Below are 17,798 nucleotides of genomic sequence, written 5' to 3' on the forward strand. Positions count from 1 at the left end.
GAAAATCCCATGGACGGAGGAGCCTGGTAGGCTGCAGTCCATGGGGTCGCATAGAGTCAGACACGACTGAAGTGACTTAGCAGCAGCAGCAGTGTATATAAGTTTTAAATTAATATTTTATAATGGCTGAGTTAAAGATTTTAGGGCTTAAAGTAACTTTTTAAAACATTCTCTGATATAAACTCAAATATCAAGGATATAGAAAAAAGAAAGCAAAAGAAATTCCAAGGAGGTAAAAAAAAAACAACCCAGGAATGATCACAGTCAGCATAAATAAGACTCACTAAAGAATTTCAAACTGAAAGTACATAGAATAGGCAACCCCCCCTCTTTTTAAAAAAGATAAATATTTGAGTTTCCAGCAATGTGATAATCTGAGCTTATGTGAGTGGGTTATCTTAAAAATACTTACATGGATGAGTTCAAAAGCCCATGATCACCAGTACTCAAAACAAAAATGGAGATAAAAATGATAAGAGTAAAGAGGAATTAAGCAAGCCCTCAGTGGTTGGGGGCTGGGTTTCTAATGGTCAAATAGTGACTCGGGGGCACGTGAGTTGAAGTTAGGACTGAATGTCCTGCATTAATTCTGAGCCACATCCCACTGCCCGGGTTTAAGGAACTGGGAACATTCCACGCACTGTTCCTGAGCGAAGCCGGGAAGCGGCTCCTTGTCCAGAGTTTGGGACAGAGGAAGAGTCATCCATGAGGATGCTGGTTTCCTCTCAGATGTAAACATGAAGCTTTTCTCATAATTCTAGGTACAGGAGACACTCATAGCATAGATCAGTCAGCAGCCGAAGACAAACGTGAGTAAAAACCAATAAATTGAAGGTGGAAAACAATGACATAAACATTGAGTGTTGACTCCCTAAGAACTGGAAATATTGGAACAATTTGAAATTGACCAAAAACAGACTTCAGATAATAAACAGATTTCAAATGAAGCAAAAGGTGATGAAAAAAGAACATGAGAAATTAGAAAACGAAGTCCTAGAAATGAATACTTTAATCACTGACATGAAACAGATACTTGATAGATGAGCTAACAGCCATCAGATACAGATAAAGGCAGTTTAGTGTTGAGGCTGTATTGGAAGAAACAGTCCAAACAGCATTAGGAGAGACAGTGATGGAGTGTGTGAGCAAGTGTGGGACGCAGAGGGTAGAATGTTTATAGCCGGTGGGGATCGACTTTGCGGCCAGCCTGGGGGAGCATCAGTTGTATTTGTTTCCTAGGTCTGCCTGTTCATCATTGCATCACCATGACGCTGTGACTTCGTAGTAAATCTTGCTATCTGGTCTGTAGAAACTCCAGCTTTGTTCTTTAAATTTGGCCAGGTTCTTTGCCTCTCCATACAAATTTAAAATCAGATTACCTATTTTCACAACATATCTGCTGGATAACCAGAATTATATATACTATATAAATAGATTTGGGAGGATTGACATCTTTATAACTTGAGTCTTCCCATTCCTCTATTATTTAATCATTCTATGGTATCTTTTAACAATTTTTAAAAGTTTTCTTTGTATCAATAGCTTGAAGTGAAGCGAAGAGAAGTCGCTCAGTTGTGTCCGACTCTTTGTGACCCCATGTACTGTAGCCCACCAGGCTCCTCAGTCCATGGGAGTTTCCAGGCATGAATACTGGAGTGGGGTGCCATTTCCTTCTCCAGGGGATCTTCCCGACCCAGGGATAGAACTTGGGTCTCCCGCATTGTAGGCAGACGCTTTACCATCCAAGCTACCGGGGAAACCCTTATTCCTATGTATTTGATATTTTTTAGAGAATTGTATATGGTATTGATTTTAATTTTACTCTCCAATAGCTTTTTAATTCTTAATGTGAGTACATACACCATATTGAGTTTGTAACCAGTGACTTTGGTAAATTCTCTTTTTAATTTTGATAATTTGGTTCCTAGGTGTGCAATCATGCCATCTGTGAATGACAGGATTACTTTTTTCTCTTTCCATTATACTATTTATGTATTTGATTTTTGCCTATTGAATTGGCTAGGATCTTCTCTATAATATAATTAGAAGTGGCTGTGGTGAACATCCAGGTATTTTATTCTCATCTCAGGAAGAAAACTTTCAATAATTTTCCACTACCTGTGATATTAGCAATAGTCTTTTTTTTATAAATAAGTTTTATTAGAAGGATAATCCCCAGTATTGTAAAGTAAAATAAAGTAAAAATAAAAAAAAAAGGATAATCCCTTTTAGATTTCATTTGCTGAAAATGATTTTTTTAAATCATGAAAGGATGTTGATAAAATGCATTTTCTGCATATATTATCTCTTATTTATTCTATCAGTTTGGTAGAAATAAAGCTATTAAAGACAATATTGGGGCAATTGAGGAAATTTGAATATGGACTGTGTATCAGAACACAGATTTCTTCATTTTGGTAATGGAATTATGTTTATGCATAAGAATAGCCTTTAGGACATATATGCTAAAGTCTCTAAAATGTACTTTTAAGTTCTGCAAAAAATAGTATCTATCTCTCTACTAAGAACATAAAACTATACACATTTGTACCTATCTATATACAAATATGGTAAAATGCTAATAGTTGGTGAATTCAGGTAAAGGGTATATGGGATATTATTTTATTATAGGTTTGGAATTTTTCAAATAAAATTTTAGGACAAATAAGGAGGAGTCAAATATTATAATAAATTTGATATTGAACTTTTACCTTTCTCCAAGGCTGTCCTTTTCCATTTCAATGTAATATTTACAAAAGCGTTTATATATTAAGCACAGAGGAAATCTCGATAAATGTCAAAAGTGAATTCAAATAGACGTCATTCTCGTTCCGTATGAAATGAGCTGTAAGAATTGATCTCAAATGGTTAACTAAAATGAATCAATTTTGGATTAAAGTTTAGATGCATACTTATTCAAAAATTAAGTAATTTGAAATTCACATTGTATTTAGATATGAAAATCATATAAAATCACACAAATTCTGGACAAACCAGAAAAATCAGGAAAAATTCACATTTTAAATGTTTCAGTTTATTGTTAAGAAAGAAAAAACAATGAACTAAACAAAATGTTCTGGGAAAGTAACCACAAAATAGCCCGTTTGCTTTTGTTATTTTCATTGCTGTTTTCCTAGTCATTTCCTTGCTGCAATTTCTTCAGTATTTCCTCTAAGAATGAGCACATTGTGTTTCAAATTTCTGCTTTACAAACAATGAGGAGCAAGAATACTGGTTAAAAATTAGTTAGAAATAAAAGGCCAAAGTAGAGATAAAAGTGTTCTGACACTGTGTGTGAAGTTTGGTGTTGAAAGATATGTATACGTATAGTAGCACCTGCCCTTTGGCACACCCAGACTCTCAATAACGGAAAGGAAAAGAAGCATGAAGATCATCAGGTTCGATCAAATGTTTGATAAAACAGTCTTGATGATTAGTTTTTCATCAGATTGTTTTCTGATAGGTTGAGGCGGAAGAAATAGTGGGCTACCAAAACAAAAACAGATTATTAAAAAAAAAAACAATCATGGTATATATGGAACTATGTGTAATTTTGTTCTATATTTTCCAAGTCTTTTTTAAAATGCGTTATCATATTTTCATAATTATAAAAAATTAAAAAAACACTAACACACAAAATGGATGAGTCCTCAGGGAGGAGACACTGACCAACCCCAACTGCATAAACTGTATTCTTGATTAGAAACTGAGCTGGGGCATGGGGTTAGTGGAAGCAAGCACCCCAGGTCAGGGGAGCCAATGTCAAGCCACAGTGCTGTGCATTCCTGCTAGAGAAGAGCCTCTCCTGCAGGGAATCAATTAGAAGCCCTACGGTGTGTGTTTATACACAGTGCTGTGAAATGCAGAGAGCAAATGGTCAAGGAGGGGCCTTGAGTTAGAGTGAATTTGCAAATGAAAATGCACAAGCGGTAGCGACTCAGAAAAGAGGGTGGTCTGGGAGGAAAGCAACCTAAAGAAAGGATAAAGATTAGATGTGTCTTCAAGAGGGGCTATACTTGTCACTTTGGGAGCTTTAATGAAGCATCACCGACCTGCACAAGTTGCATATATTGAAATAGCACAGTTTGGTTTAGGTTCTAACACATTCGTTTACCCTTGAAACCATCACCGCAATGCCTTGGTGCTCCTTGTAATCTCTTTTCTGTTGTTCCCCCCACTCCCCTCCAGCTCTATTCAATCACTAGTTACTCGCTTTTCCTCTGTAGATTAGTTTTCATTTTCTAGAATTTCATACAAATGGAATCACACCCATTGCCTGATTTTTTAATTTGATGTAATGACATGAGATTAAGCCACGCGACTGCTTGCAACAGCAGTTCGTTTCCTTTCAGTGCTGCGTAATGTTCCATTCTCGGGATGGTTACCCATACACCAGCTGATGGACATTTGGGCTATTTCCAATTTTGGCATGTTAGAAATAATACCGCTAGGAACACTGTGGAATACAAATACTTCTTCCTCTTCCTCCCCCGCCTTCTCCTCCTCCTCTCCCCCCTGCTCCCTCCCTTCTCTGTAAATACAGGGGTGCTGTGGAATGGCTGGGTCACATGGTAGGGACGTACTTAACTTTTAAAGAAGCCATCAGACTGTACTTCAGTGGCTTCCCGTGTTTGCATTCCGGCCATCAGAGAAGGAGATTTCCGGTGGCTCTACATGGCCACCAACACTTGGTAGGGTCACTGTAGTCATTCCAGTAGATGGGTAAGGGTATCACACTATCATTCTAACTTGTATTTCCACGAACGCAGAAAGCCTGGTCCTATGCCTGCTTATCAGCCCCCAGCAACAGGGGAGGACAGAATCCCTGAGAGCTATGGCACAGGAGAATTCATATCCCCTTGTAGACCTTAGCGATCATGAGAAACTCAGGCGCGGGGAGAGGTCCTGGGAAAAGCCCCCATCGTGGTGCTGGTCCACCTGTGGCTCTCAGGGGTTCTGTGCGCCCCTGCTGCTCCACACTGGGACTGTACGACCCATCAAGAACTCCAGCTGAGTACTTCCTACCAGCTTGAATGCCTTCCAGTACACATCCCACATACACACATGCTCATGTCCTGCATTTCATTGGACATACCTGCCTTTCTTTGGATTTGGGTGAGTGAATTGTCCCATCATCAGCTTTTTGATGAGGTTTTAACAGTTGTGATCTTGCCAAATTATCTTTTTTTTTTTTTTTTTTTTTTTTTAGGAAAAGGTGCATTCTTCCCATCTTTTTACGTCCTGATCAGAAGCCAGAAGGCAATAAATATCGTCTGAATGAACTTGCATGTGAAACGAGGTGAGGACAGGAGATGTTTTAAAATGGTCAGCCAGTTTGGTCACTCACTCATGTCCAATTCTGTGCTGCACGCCAGGCCCCCCTGTCCATCACCAACTCCCGGAGTTCACCCAAACTCATGTCCATCAAATCGGTGATGCCATCCAACCATCTCATCCTCTGTCGTCCCCTTCTCCTCCTGCCTTCAATCTTTCCCAGCATCAGGGTCTTTTCCAAGGAGTCAGTTCTTTGCATCAGGTGGCCAAAGTGTTGGAGTTTCAGCCTCAGTATCAGTCCTTCCAATGAACATTCAGGACCGATTTCCTTTAGAACTGATTGGTTTGATCTTGCAGTCTAAGGAACTGTCAAGAATCTTCTCCAACACCACAGTTCAAAAGCATCAATTCATTGACACTCAGCTTTCTTTATAGTCCAACTCTCACATCCATACATGACTACTGGAAAAACCATAGCTTTGACTAGATGGACCTTTGTTGGCAAAGTAATGTCTCTGCTTTTTAATATGCTGTCTAGGTTTGTCATAGCTTTTCTTCCAAGAAGCAATCGTCTTTTAATTTCATGGCTGCAGTCACCATCTGCAGTGATTTTGGAGCCCCCCCAAAATAAAGTCTGACACTGTTTCCACTGTTTCCCCATCTATTTGCCATGAAGTGATGGGACCGGATGCCATGATCTTAGTTTTCTGAATGTTGAGTTTTAAGCCAACTTTTTCACTCTCCTCTTTCACTTTCATCAAGAGGCTCTTTAGTCCCTCTTCACTTTCTGCCATAAGGGTGGTGTCATCTGTATATCTGAGGTTATTGATATTTCTCCTGGCAATCTTGATTCCAGCTTATGTTTCATCCAGTCCAGTATTTCTCATGATGTACTCTGCATAGAAGTTAAATAAGCAGGGTGACGATATATAGCCTTGATATACTCCTTTCCCAATTTGGAACCAGTCTGTTGTTCCATGTCCAGTTCTAACTGTTGCTTCTTGACCTGCATATAGATTTCTCAAGAGGCAGGTGAGGTGGTCTGGTATTTCCATCTCTTGAAGAATTTTCCACAGTTTGTTGTGATCCACACAATCAAAGGCTTTGGTGTAGTCAATAAAGCAGAAATAGATGTTTTCCTGGAACTCTCTTGTTTTTTTGATGATCCAACGGGTGTTGGCAATTTGATCTCTGGTTCCTCTTATTTCAATACAAATTTTACTTCCTAAAGTTACAAATACATTAGAAAAAAAGCATCACTTAAGTGGGAGTCAAAATGTTTCAAACATCCAAACATTAGACTTTTTATAAAAGGCCTGTTTTTCAAACAATAATCACTGATTTTATAAAATTCTATGGCAATAATTGAGGCAGGTATATTTCTCAGTGGCAGTATCTGGTGATGGCATAATCCATCCACATGAAAATGACTCTCGGGGATGTCAAATTAATGCAATCAATTAGTCTGATAAAGTGCTGCTTTCTTGCCAGGGATGCGAAGACTTAAAAACTATTACAATATTGCCTTGTAATGATGTGCACATGGTAATTTTCTTAATTGTTTTCTTCTGTTTTTTATTGAAGTACAGTTGATTTACAATGTTTCAGGTATGCAGCAAAGTGAGTCAGATGTATATGTATGTACGTGCGCGCGCATACACACACACACACACAGAGTTTTTCAGATTCTTTGCCATTATGGGTTATTATAAGATGTTGAATACAGTTCCCTGTGCTTTACAGTAGGTCCTTGTTTATTTATTTTATGTGGTAAGTATTGGTTAATCCCAAATTCCTAATTTATACCTCTACCACCCCCTTTCCCTTTCGGTAAACATGCATTTATTTTCTGTTTGTGACTCTATTCCTGTTTTTTAAGTAAGTCCATTTGTACAATTCTTTCTACATTGCTCATGTAAATGATAGCATGTGATGCTTGTCTTTCTCCGCCTGCCTTTTCCCTTTGTATGATAATCTCCGGGTCCATCCGTGTTGCTGCAAATGACGTCATTTCATTCTGTTTAAAGGTGTGTAATCCCTCTTCTTTATCCAGTCGTCTGCTGATGGACATTTATGTTGCTTCCATGTCTCAGCTATTGTAAATGGTGCTGCTGTGAACACTGGGGTTCATGTGTCTTTTCAAACTAGAGTTTTTGTCTTCTGGATGCGTGCCCAGGAGTGGGGTTGCTGGATTGCATGGTAACTTTACTTTCAGTTTTTAAGGAACCTTACTGCTGTTCCCCACAGGGCTGCACCAGAATACGTTCCCACCGACAGTGGGGATTTCTTCTTCTCCACACCCTCTCCAGCATTTGTTATTTGTAGAATTTTTAATGATGGTTGTTTCAACTCGTGTGAGGTGATTGATTATCTCATTGTAGTTTGGACCTGCATTTCTCTAATAATTAACAACGTTAAGCATTTTTCATGGGCCTGTTGGCCACCTGTATGACTTCTCTGGATTAATTTTTATTTATGTCTTCCGCACATTTTTTGATTGGTTTCAATTTGGTTCAAATTGACTGTATAAACCATTTGTATATTTTGGAAATCCCTTGCTGGTGGCATCTTTTGCAAATATTTTTCTCCCATTCTAAAGGTTGTCTTTTCATTTGTTTATGGTTTCCTTTGCTATCCAAAAGCTTATAAGTATGCTTAGGTTTTATTTATTTTTGTTTCCATTACTCTAGGAGATGGATCCAAAAAATATTGCTGTGATTTATGTCAAAAAGTGTTCTGTCTATTTCCCCCTGGGAGTTTGACAGTATCTGGTCTTACATTAAATGGTCTTTAATCCACTTTGAGTTTATTTTTGTATATGATGTTAGACTATATTCTAATTTCATTCTTTTACGTGTAGCTGTCCGGCTTCCTCAGCACCATTTAGTGAAGAGACTGTCTTTGCCTCATTGTATATTCTTGCCTCCTTTGTTGTAGGTTAATTGATCATAAGCGTAGGGGTCTTCTGGTTTTAAGAGACAAGCTTTAGATACAGTTTAATACAGAACAGCTTTTGTTGTTCAGTCATTCAGTCATGTCCGACTCTTTGTAACGCCGTGGACTGCAGCACGGCAGGCCTCCCTGTCCGTCACTGTCTCCCGGAGTTTGCTCAGACTCATGTCCATTGAGTGGATGATGTCATCCAACCATCTTATCCTCTGTTGCCCTCTTCTCCTCCTGCCCTTAATCTTTCCCAGAATCAGGGTTGATATTATGAGTAAGTGTGGGTTACAGGGCTCATAAGAAATATATAAACGGAAGTACTACTTAAACTCTAAAACCCTGTACAAATGTAAGAGTTCAGGATGATGACGACTGCCTAAAACATAGTGGGCTTTTTAGTTAGAAAGTTAATAACTTCTTAGTAAAATACTAGGAAAGCTGACCGAAATCTGTTTCAGATTCCGAGTAAAACACCATCATGGAAAGATTTCTTAGAACTTCCATTGACAATTGCATAACGCATAGAGAAATTTTAGGAACGATATCTTCCTTCTGAGAAGATTACTTTCCTTCGTTGAACTGTGCATGCCTCTCTGTTAGGTTTCAGCACAGTTTCTTATCATCGGCAGGCTTGGGGCCCAGCATGTAAACAGTTTATTTTGGCAGAAGGAATTACTGTCGACGGAATATGGGTAGGATTAACACAGTGTGTCTTTTTGAAGGAGGTAAAGGTCACTGTTGAAACTATGAACTGAATATAGTCTGCCAGCCACTGGAGTTAATTCCTCTGTCTCCTGGGAACCGGCACCTGCTGTTAGGCTCAAGGCACCAGGAGGGCTGCACGTTGCAACCGACCGTACTCGAGCCCATGTCTACTGCTGCGCTAGCCTTACAGAAAATCTTAGCAAATCCAGTGCAGGTTTGGGACTCAGCCTCAGTATTTCAGGTGGCTAAAATCATTGAATTAGCCACATGTGAGTATAATGGTTGCTATCATTAGTAATGTTTATGAGACAGCTTTTACACAGTCGCACAGTTTTAGGGAAGGTCATTCATAGCCTTCCCCCAAAAATAAGAAGGAAGGATCCAGGACAAAGCACCCCATTTGGCTTGCCCTCAGCTGTACCCTGGGCTTCCCTAGTAGCTCAGATGGTAAGGCATCCCCCTGCAGTGCGGGAGACCTGGGTTTGATAGCTGGGTCAGGAAGATCCCTTGGAGAAGGAAATGGCAACCCACTCCAGCATTCTTCAAAAAAACAATTTTTTTAAAATTGAAGGATAATTGCTTTCCAGAATTTTATGGTTTTCTGTCATATATCAACAAGAATCAGCCACAGGTACACCCATGTTCTTGCCTGGAGAATTCCATGGTCAGAGGAGCCTGGTGGGCTCCACGGGGTCACAGAGTCAGACGTGGGTGAGCGACCAACACTTTCACTTGGCTTCTGCAGCTGTACCTGGTTAAAACTGTCACTGAGTTCAACGCTGAAAGGGAAATAACACATGGAGCCTCAGAGGGACTTGGGGGACATTTGTGAGAGACACATTCCTTCTTTGACTCAATATATATTCCTTGAGTATCTTCTTCACGGTGCAGCGGATCGTAGAATCCTTTCCTCCTGTGACTGCTAAGGCCACCCCACCCCTTCTGTTCGGAGCCCCCTTCTCCCTTCCTTGCTGACCCCCTGGGCTGTGTATCATGGTGCCCCTCCCTCCAAATTTGTTAACAGAGTTGGTTATGTGCAGTAGACTCTTCCTAAAGTCTACTCCAGCCCTCAAAGCATAGCTTTTGACTTAGAGGTAGGAAAGGACCCTAAACGTGTATCTGTGAGAACTCCACTTAAGGGGTTTCACTTGGAGATGGACAGCAGACTCTGAGCCCTGCCAATGTCATTGCAGAAGCTGGATTCACTCGTCTCTGGAGCCAGATGCTCTTCTGGATTTCCTAGTTACCAGAACTTTCCTCTTGACTATGTTTTTTAAGCTAGCTTTTTTGAAGAGGTAATTTACTTGTTTTTGGTTGTGCTGGGTCTTTGTTGCTGCGCTGGTCTCTTCTCTGCTGTGGAGCGCAGGCTTCTCAGGCTGTGGCTTCTCTTGGTCTGGAGCAGGGCTTGAGGGTGCGGGCTCCATTAGTTGAGGCACACAGGCTTAGTTGCCCCAAGGCAAGGAAATCTTCCTGGACCAGGGATCGAACCTGTGTCCCCTGCATTAGCGGGCAGATTCTTATCCACAGTCCCACCAGTGATGTGCTCCCCTTGATTCTTAATCTGGTTCCTCTTGGGTTTCTGTCTCTTGCAACAAGTAGACAGCTGGTAAGTAAATGTATGATGAGTCAGACTCTGTTCTAGATAGATCCTGGAGAAACAGTGGTGACCAGGACCCAGAGCTTGTACTGATGGACCTTCCATTCATAGGTGTGGTGTGGGTGTGTGTAAGATGCCCTAGACATTGCTAGGGAGAATGGCGGAAAAACATGGTCTACTGATAAGACTCTTCGTTGTTCTAATTCTTCCCTGACTTACTCTGATAAATCTGAATCCATGAGGTGTTTGCACGACATACACACATTTCTGATGCTTGGTTGATTCAGGCAAGGTCTTGTAGGTTTTTTGTAAGTTTGATCATGAACCTCTGTTGGGGAATTCTCATTCTCTGAGTCACTAGAGAGAAATCTGCATCTGTGCAATAACGCAGGACTGCGTGACCAGGAATCTGTGGTCAGGAAATACAGTGAGGTGATAGGAGATACAATCACCAAATGTAAAATCAGGATGGACGTGGTGAATGGCTATAAAGCAGAAACACCTCTTCTGTTTTTCTGTGCTCTTACTACTCAGAGCATCCCCTGTACTCCAAATAAATGTGTATGGACTTCCCTACATCAAGCAATTCTGGGGCACCAGCTGGGGACCCTACAATTTAACTCAGTTTTGACAGTATCTGCCTGGAAATAGCACCAGATCCCAGAGGTAAGGGCTGAATGCCACAGTCTGCCCACTCTCTTCCCCCAACTCCAGACGCCAGTCTTAAATCCATGTTGTCACCTGTGCTTCTGAAAACCACTATAGACTGAAGGTTCCCACATCCCCCTCCTTTGGTTTGATTAACGTGCTGGAGTGGCTCACAGGACTCAGGAAACTCCCTAGAGAACCAGGTTATTAAAAAGAATGCAACTCAGGAGCAGGCTGATGCATAAGGCAAGGGATGGGGAGAAGGGCCTGGCGGTTCCAGGTCGCAGGTCTCCTCGCATCTCTAACTGGCCACCAACCTGGAAGCTCTCTGAACTCTGTCCTTGTGAATTTTCATGGAAATTTCATGCGCCAGCCATGGTTGATTAAGTCATTGGTCAGCAGTGGTTAACTGAACCTCCCCAGAGGGAAGAAGTGGGTTGGGAGACGTAGGGGCTGCAAGTCCAAACCTCTCCTCACAAGGTGGATTCCTTCGGCAAATAGCCTCCATTGTTAGGGGTTTTCTGGAAGTTATTAATACTTTTTTTTTTTTTTTTTACAAACTCAGGTGTGTTCAAAAGGGGATTATTATGAATAATGAAAGATACCTGTCAGGAAATGTTGAAGGTTTTAAGCTCTGTGGCAGAAACGAGATTGAAGACCAAATATACGCATTTCTCCTTATAAACACAAATATTTCAATGGTAAATTGGATTCTGATGGAAAACATCAATGGGATTTATGAGAAAAGAATAAAAACATTAGAAAGTTGAAAGAAAAGAGGACAGAGAGAAAAATCATGTTTGGCGATATTAATCTAAATTATAATCAGTATCCCAAAAGAAAAAGTAGAGCAGATAGTCTTAGAAATAATAGAGATTGACCTGGAAAACGCGGTGCTGCTGCTGCTGCTGAGTCGCTTCAGTTGTGTCCGGCTCTGTGTGACCCCATAGACGGCAGCCCACCATGCTCCCCCGGCCCTGGGACTCTCCAGGCAAGAACGCTGGAGTGGGCTGCCATTTCCTTCTCCAATGCACGAAAGTGAAAAGTGAAAGCGAAGTCGCTCAGTCGTGTCCTACTCTTAGTGACCCCATGGACTGCAGCCCTCCAGGCTCCTCCGCCCATGGGATTTGCCAGGCAAGAGTGCTGGAGTGGGGTGCCATTGCCTTCTCTGGAAACACATGCTAATCTACTAATAAAAATGCTCACCATGTGTCCAGCAAAATTGAGATGTCTGAACCAAAACTGCGAACCGTGTTTCTTAAAGTGCATCCCATAGGACGATACTTTCATCTGACGCTTGGTGACCTGAAACTAATAGACCACCAGATATTTCTTCAGCAAAGATGAGCTTGATGAGAATTGGAATTCAGGGTCTGCAACCAAGGCAAGGCCCACACAAGAAGGGAAGGGGACCCCATCCCTCTTTCCTAGAGAAAAAAAAGAAATGAGGAGGGATGTGGGAAACAGAGAGTCCATGGCTTTTCATGGGCTGAATCCTCGCCAGGAGAGAAGAGGCGTCTCCTTGCTCTTGTTGGGCTTGGCCAATGCTGTCGGGCGTGAGGGCTGCCCCTGCTGGTCTCCCAACTCTGTTTAACTGAGATTTCCGTTCATTAACTTTTTTATGTGCTCATTTGGAAAATGGTTTCATGGCCTGAAAAGTGTGGGAGATTTTGCACAATATAATGGCTTCTGAAAGGCTCACATTGTATATTTGCTAATTAAATGAAGTAATCAGAAAAAACAAGTAGAAGGCCAATTTATTTGAACCCAGGATGTCTCTAATTTATGACCACTTTTGGGTGAGGATAATACTTTCAACATGTGTTCTAATTATGTTGCACAGAACTTATTTTAGTGAAACAAAGCTTCAGACATTTCCTGGTTACACCGGTAACTTTCCACATAAATCTTTATCTCTACCATCTCTCTCATCACCATCTTGATTTCTATCTCCCATCTATGTCTTCTTCGCAAGCATTCAGGAAAGGTTTTTTTTTTTTTTTTTTTTTGAACAGCATGAATTCAAACATGTTTATTGACAAAAAGTTGAAGAAAGTGAAAGTTATTAATAAATATGCAAAGACTTAGAATGTGTGCCCCTATATACTTGTTCTGAAAAGTTTATGCCGCGTTGTGCTTCAGATTCACAAGGATTTAATTGTCTAGCTTATTCAAGAAAGAGGAAAGTTTATAAATGCAGAGACAGTAAGGCCTGAAACAAACTCAGAGTTGGGTCTAAACTATCCTTGCAATTATAGCTGTAAAATAATGCAGAATAGAAAGTAACTATTACCTGTTAAATGATAGTTTTAGTTAGCTCAGTTCAGTTCAGTCGCTCAGTTGTGTCCGACTCTTTTGCGACCCCATGAACCGAAGCACGCCAGGCCTCCCTGTCCATCACCAACTCCTGGAGTTCACTCAGACTCACGTCCATCGAGTCGGTGATCCCATCCAGCCATCTCATCCTCTGTCGTCCCCTTCTCCTCCTGCCCCTAATCCCTCCCAGCATCAGAGTCTTTTCCAATGAGTCAACTCTTCTCATGAGGTGGCCAAAGTATTGGAGTTTCAGCTTTAGCATCAGTCCTTTCAAGGAACACCCAGGACTGATGTCCTTTAGGATGGCCTGGTTGGATCTCCTCGCTGTCCAAGGGACTCTCAAGAGTCTTCTCCAACACCACAGTTCAAAAGCATCAATTCTTCAGCGCTCAGCTTTCTTCACAGTCCAACTCTCACATCCATACATGACTACTGGAAGAAAACATAGCCTTGACTAGATGGACCTTTATTGGCAAAGTAATGTTTCTGCCTTTCAATATGCTATCTAGGTTGGTCATAACTTTTCTTCCAAGGAGTAAGCGTCTTTTAATTTCATGGCTGCAGTCACCATCTGCAGTGATTTTGGAGCCCAAAAATAGAAAGTCTGACACTGTTTCCACTGTTTCCACATCTATTTGCCATGAAGTGAGGGGACCAGATGCCATGATCTTCGTTTTCTGAATGTTGAGCTTTAAGCCAACTTTTTCACTCTCCTCTTTCACTTTCATCAAGAGGCTTTTTAGCTCCTCTTCACTTTCTGCCATAACGGTGGTGTCATCTGCATATCTGAGGTTATTGATATTTCTCCCGGCAATCTTGATTCCAGCTTGTGTTTCTTCTAGTCCAGCGTTTCTCATGATGTATTCTGCATACAAGTTAAATAAGCAGGGTGACAATATATAGCCTTGACATACTTCTTTTCCTATTTGAAACCAGTCTGTTGTTTCATATCCAGTTCTAACTGCTGCTTCCTGACCTACATATAGGTTTCTAAAGGGGCAGGTCAGGTGGTCTGGTATTCCCATCTCTTGAAGAATTTTCCACAGTTTATTGTGATCCACAGAGTCAAAGGCTTTGGCATAGTCAATAAAGCAGAAATAGATGTTTTTCTGGAACTCTCTGGCTTTTTCCATGATCCAGTGGATGTTGGCAATTTGATCTCTGGTTCCTCTGCGTTTTCTAAAACCAGCTTCAACATTTGGAAGTTCATAGTTCACATATTGCTGAAGCCTGGCTTGGAAAATTTTGAGCATTACTTTACTAGTGTGTGAGATGAGTGCAATTGTACAGTAGTTTGAGCTTAGAATCTCCAAATTATTTAAGTGGAGAGCAGGAAGTTGTGGAAACGAAAGTGCTAGGGAAGTAAAAATATGCTAACTTATAATTTTATAAGATGAAAGTTAATTTTTCTTGATATGATTTGGGAAAATATCTAGAATTTAAAAATATAAATATTCATCAGTTCAGTCAGTTCAGTCGCTCAGTCGTGTCCGAGTCTTTGCGACCCCATGAATCGCAGCACACCAGGCCTCCCTGTTCATCACCATCTCCCGGAGTTCACTCAGATTCACGTTCATCGAGTCCGTGATGCCATCCAGCCATCTCATCCTCTGTCGTCCCTTTCTCCTCCTGCCCCCAATCCCTCCCAGCATCAGAGTCTTTTCCAATGAGGCAACTCTTCTCATGAGGTGGCCAAAGTATTGGAGTTTCAGCTTTAGCATCATTCCTTCCAAAGGAATCCAGGGTTGATCTTCAGAATGGACTGGTTGGATCTCCTTGCAGTCCAAGGGACTCTCAAGAGTCTTCTCCAGCACCACAGTTCAAACGCATCAATTCTTCGGCGCTCAGCCTTCTTCACAGTCCAACTCTCACACCACACATGACCACAGGAAAAACCATAGCCTTGACTAGACGGACCTTAGTCGGCAAAGTAATGCCTCTGCTTTTGAATATGCCATCTAGGTTGGTCATAACTTTTCTTCCAAGGAGTAAGCGTCTTTTAATTTCATGGCTGCAATCACCATCTGCAGTGATTTTGGAGCCCCCCAAAATAAAGTCTGACACTGTTCCCACTGTTTCCCCATCTATTTCCCATGAAGTGATGGGACCAGATGCCATGATCTTCGTTTTCTGAATGTTAAGCTTTAAGCCAACTTTTTCGCTCTCCTCTTTCACTTTCATCAAGAGGCTTTTTAGCTCCTCTTCACTTTCTGCCATAAGGGTGGTGTCATCTGCATATCAGAGGTGATTGATATTCCTCGTGGCAATCTTGATTCCAGCTTGTGTTTCTTCCAGTCCAGCGTTTCTCATGATGTACTCTGCATAGAAGTTAAATAAGCAGGGTGACAATATATAGCCTTGATGCACTCTTTTTCCTGTTTGGAACCAGTCTGTTGTTCCATGTCCAGTTCTAACTGCTGCTTCCTGACCTGCATACAGATTTCTCAAGAGGTAGGTCAGGCGGTCTGGTATTCCCATCTCTCTGAGAACTTTCCACAGTTTATTGTGATCTACAGAGTCAAAGGCTTTGGCATAGTCAATAAAGCAGAAATAGATGTTTTTCTGGAACTCTCTTGCTTTTTCCATGATCCAGCAAATGTTGGCAATTTCATCTCTTGTTCTTCTGCCTTTTCTAAAACCAGCTTGAACATCTGGAAGTTCACGGTTCACATATTGCTGAAGCCTTGGTTGGAGAATTTTGAGCATTACTTTACTAGCATGTGAGATGAGTGCAATTGTGCAGTAGTTTGAGCATTCTTTGGCATTGCCTTTCTTTGGGATTGGAATGAAAACTGACCTTTTCCAGTCCTGTGGCCACTGCTGAGTTTTCCAAATGTGCTGGCATATTGAGTGCAGAACGTTCACAGCATCATCTTTCAGGATTTGAAATAGCTCAACTGGAATTCCCTCACCTCCACTAGCTTTGTTCATAGTGATGCTTCCTAAGGCCCACTTGACTTCACATTCCAGGATGTCTGGCTCTAGATGAGTGATCACACCATCGTGGTTATCTGGGTCGTGAAGATCTTTTTTGTACAGTTCTCCTGTGTATTCTTAATATACCTCTTCTTACTATCTTCTGCTTCTGTTAGGTCCATACCATTTCTGTCCTTTATCGAGCTCATCTTTGCATGAAATGTTCCCTTGGTATCTCTAATTTTCTTGAAGAGATCTCTAGTCTTTCCCATTCTGTTCTTTTCCTCTATTTCTTTGCACTGATTGCTGAAGAAGGCTTTCTTATCTCTTCTTGCTATTCTCTGGAACTCTACATTCAGATGCTTATATCTTTCCTTTTCTCCTTGCCTTTTCGCTTCTCTTCTTTTCACAGCTATTTGTAAAGCCTCCCCAGACAGCCATTCTGGTTTTTTGCATTTCTTTTCCATGGGGATGGTCTTGATCCCTGTCTCCTGTACAATGTCACGAACCTCATTCCATAGTTCATCAGGCACTCTATCTATCAGATCTAGGCCCTTAAATCTATGTCTCACTTCCACTGTATAATCATAAGGGATTTGATTTAGGTCATACCTGAAGGGTCTAGTGGTTTTCCCTACTTTCTTCAATTTCAGTCTGAATTTGGCAATAAGGAGTTCATGATCTGAGCCACAGTCAGCTCCTGGTCTTGTTTTTGTTGACTGTATAGAACTTCTCCATCTTTGGCTGCAAAGAATATAATCAATCTGATTTCAGTGTTGACCATTTGGTGATGTCCACGTGTAGAGTCTTCTCTTGTATTGTTGGAAGAGGGTGTTTGCTATGACCAGTGCATTTTCTTGGCAGAACTCTATTAGTCTTTGCCCTGCTTCATTCCGTATTCCAAGGCCAAATTTGCCTGTTACTCCAGGTGTTTCTTGACTTCCTACTTTTGCATTCCAGGCCCCTAGAATGAAAAGGACATCTTTTTTAGGTGTTAGTTCTAAAAGGTCTTGTAGGTCGTCATAGAACCGTTCAACTTCAGCTTCTTCAAGTATTACTGGTTGGGGCATAGGCTTGGATTACCGTGATATTGAATGGTTTGCCTTGGAGATGACAGAGATCATTCTGTCGTTTTTGAGATTGCATCCAAGTACTGCATTTCGGACTCTTTTGTTGACCATGATGGCTACTGCATTTCTTCTGAGGGTATGAACGTAAAAGTTATACCAAATGTTTCAAAAATTGACTATTGATATTTCACTATTTTATTGACTGAATTTATGGTGGGATTTTGAGAAACATATACTTGCAAATGAAACTCTTTCTAGAATGTTTTTCTTCCACTTTTTATGACAGTGATACATGTCTATTGAGGAAAATTATAAAAATCATAAAATCA

General features: G+C 41.0%; 1 long non-coding RNA gene across 2 annotated transcripts in view; it reads left to right on the forward strand.

The window, feature by feature from the left end:
* LOC121817744 (uncharacterized) overlaps positions 1-17,798 on the forward strand; it is a 121,995-nt gene that overhangs the window by 34,809 nt on the left and 69,388 nt on the right. For both annotated transcript variants that reach the window (XR_009598270.1, XR_009598271.1), the window contains exon 2: positions 5,210-5,299. This is a non-coding gene — a long non-coding RNA (uncharacterized LOC121817744). The remainder of the gene's footprint in view (positions 1-5,209; positions 5,300-17,798) is intronic.

This window comes from Ovis aries, chromosome 23 (assembly GCF_016772045.2).
Source record: "Ovis aries strain OAR_USU_Benz2616 breed Rambouillet chromosome 23, ARS-UI_Ramb_v3.0, whole genome shotgun sequence".
Taxonomy (NCBI): domain Eukaryota; kingdom Metazoa; phylum Chordata; class Mammalia; order Artiodactyla; family Bovidae; genus Ovis; species Ovis aries.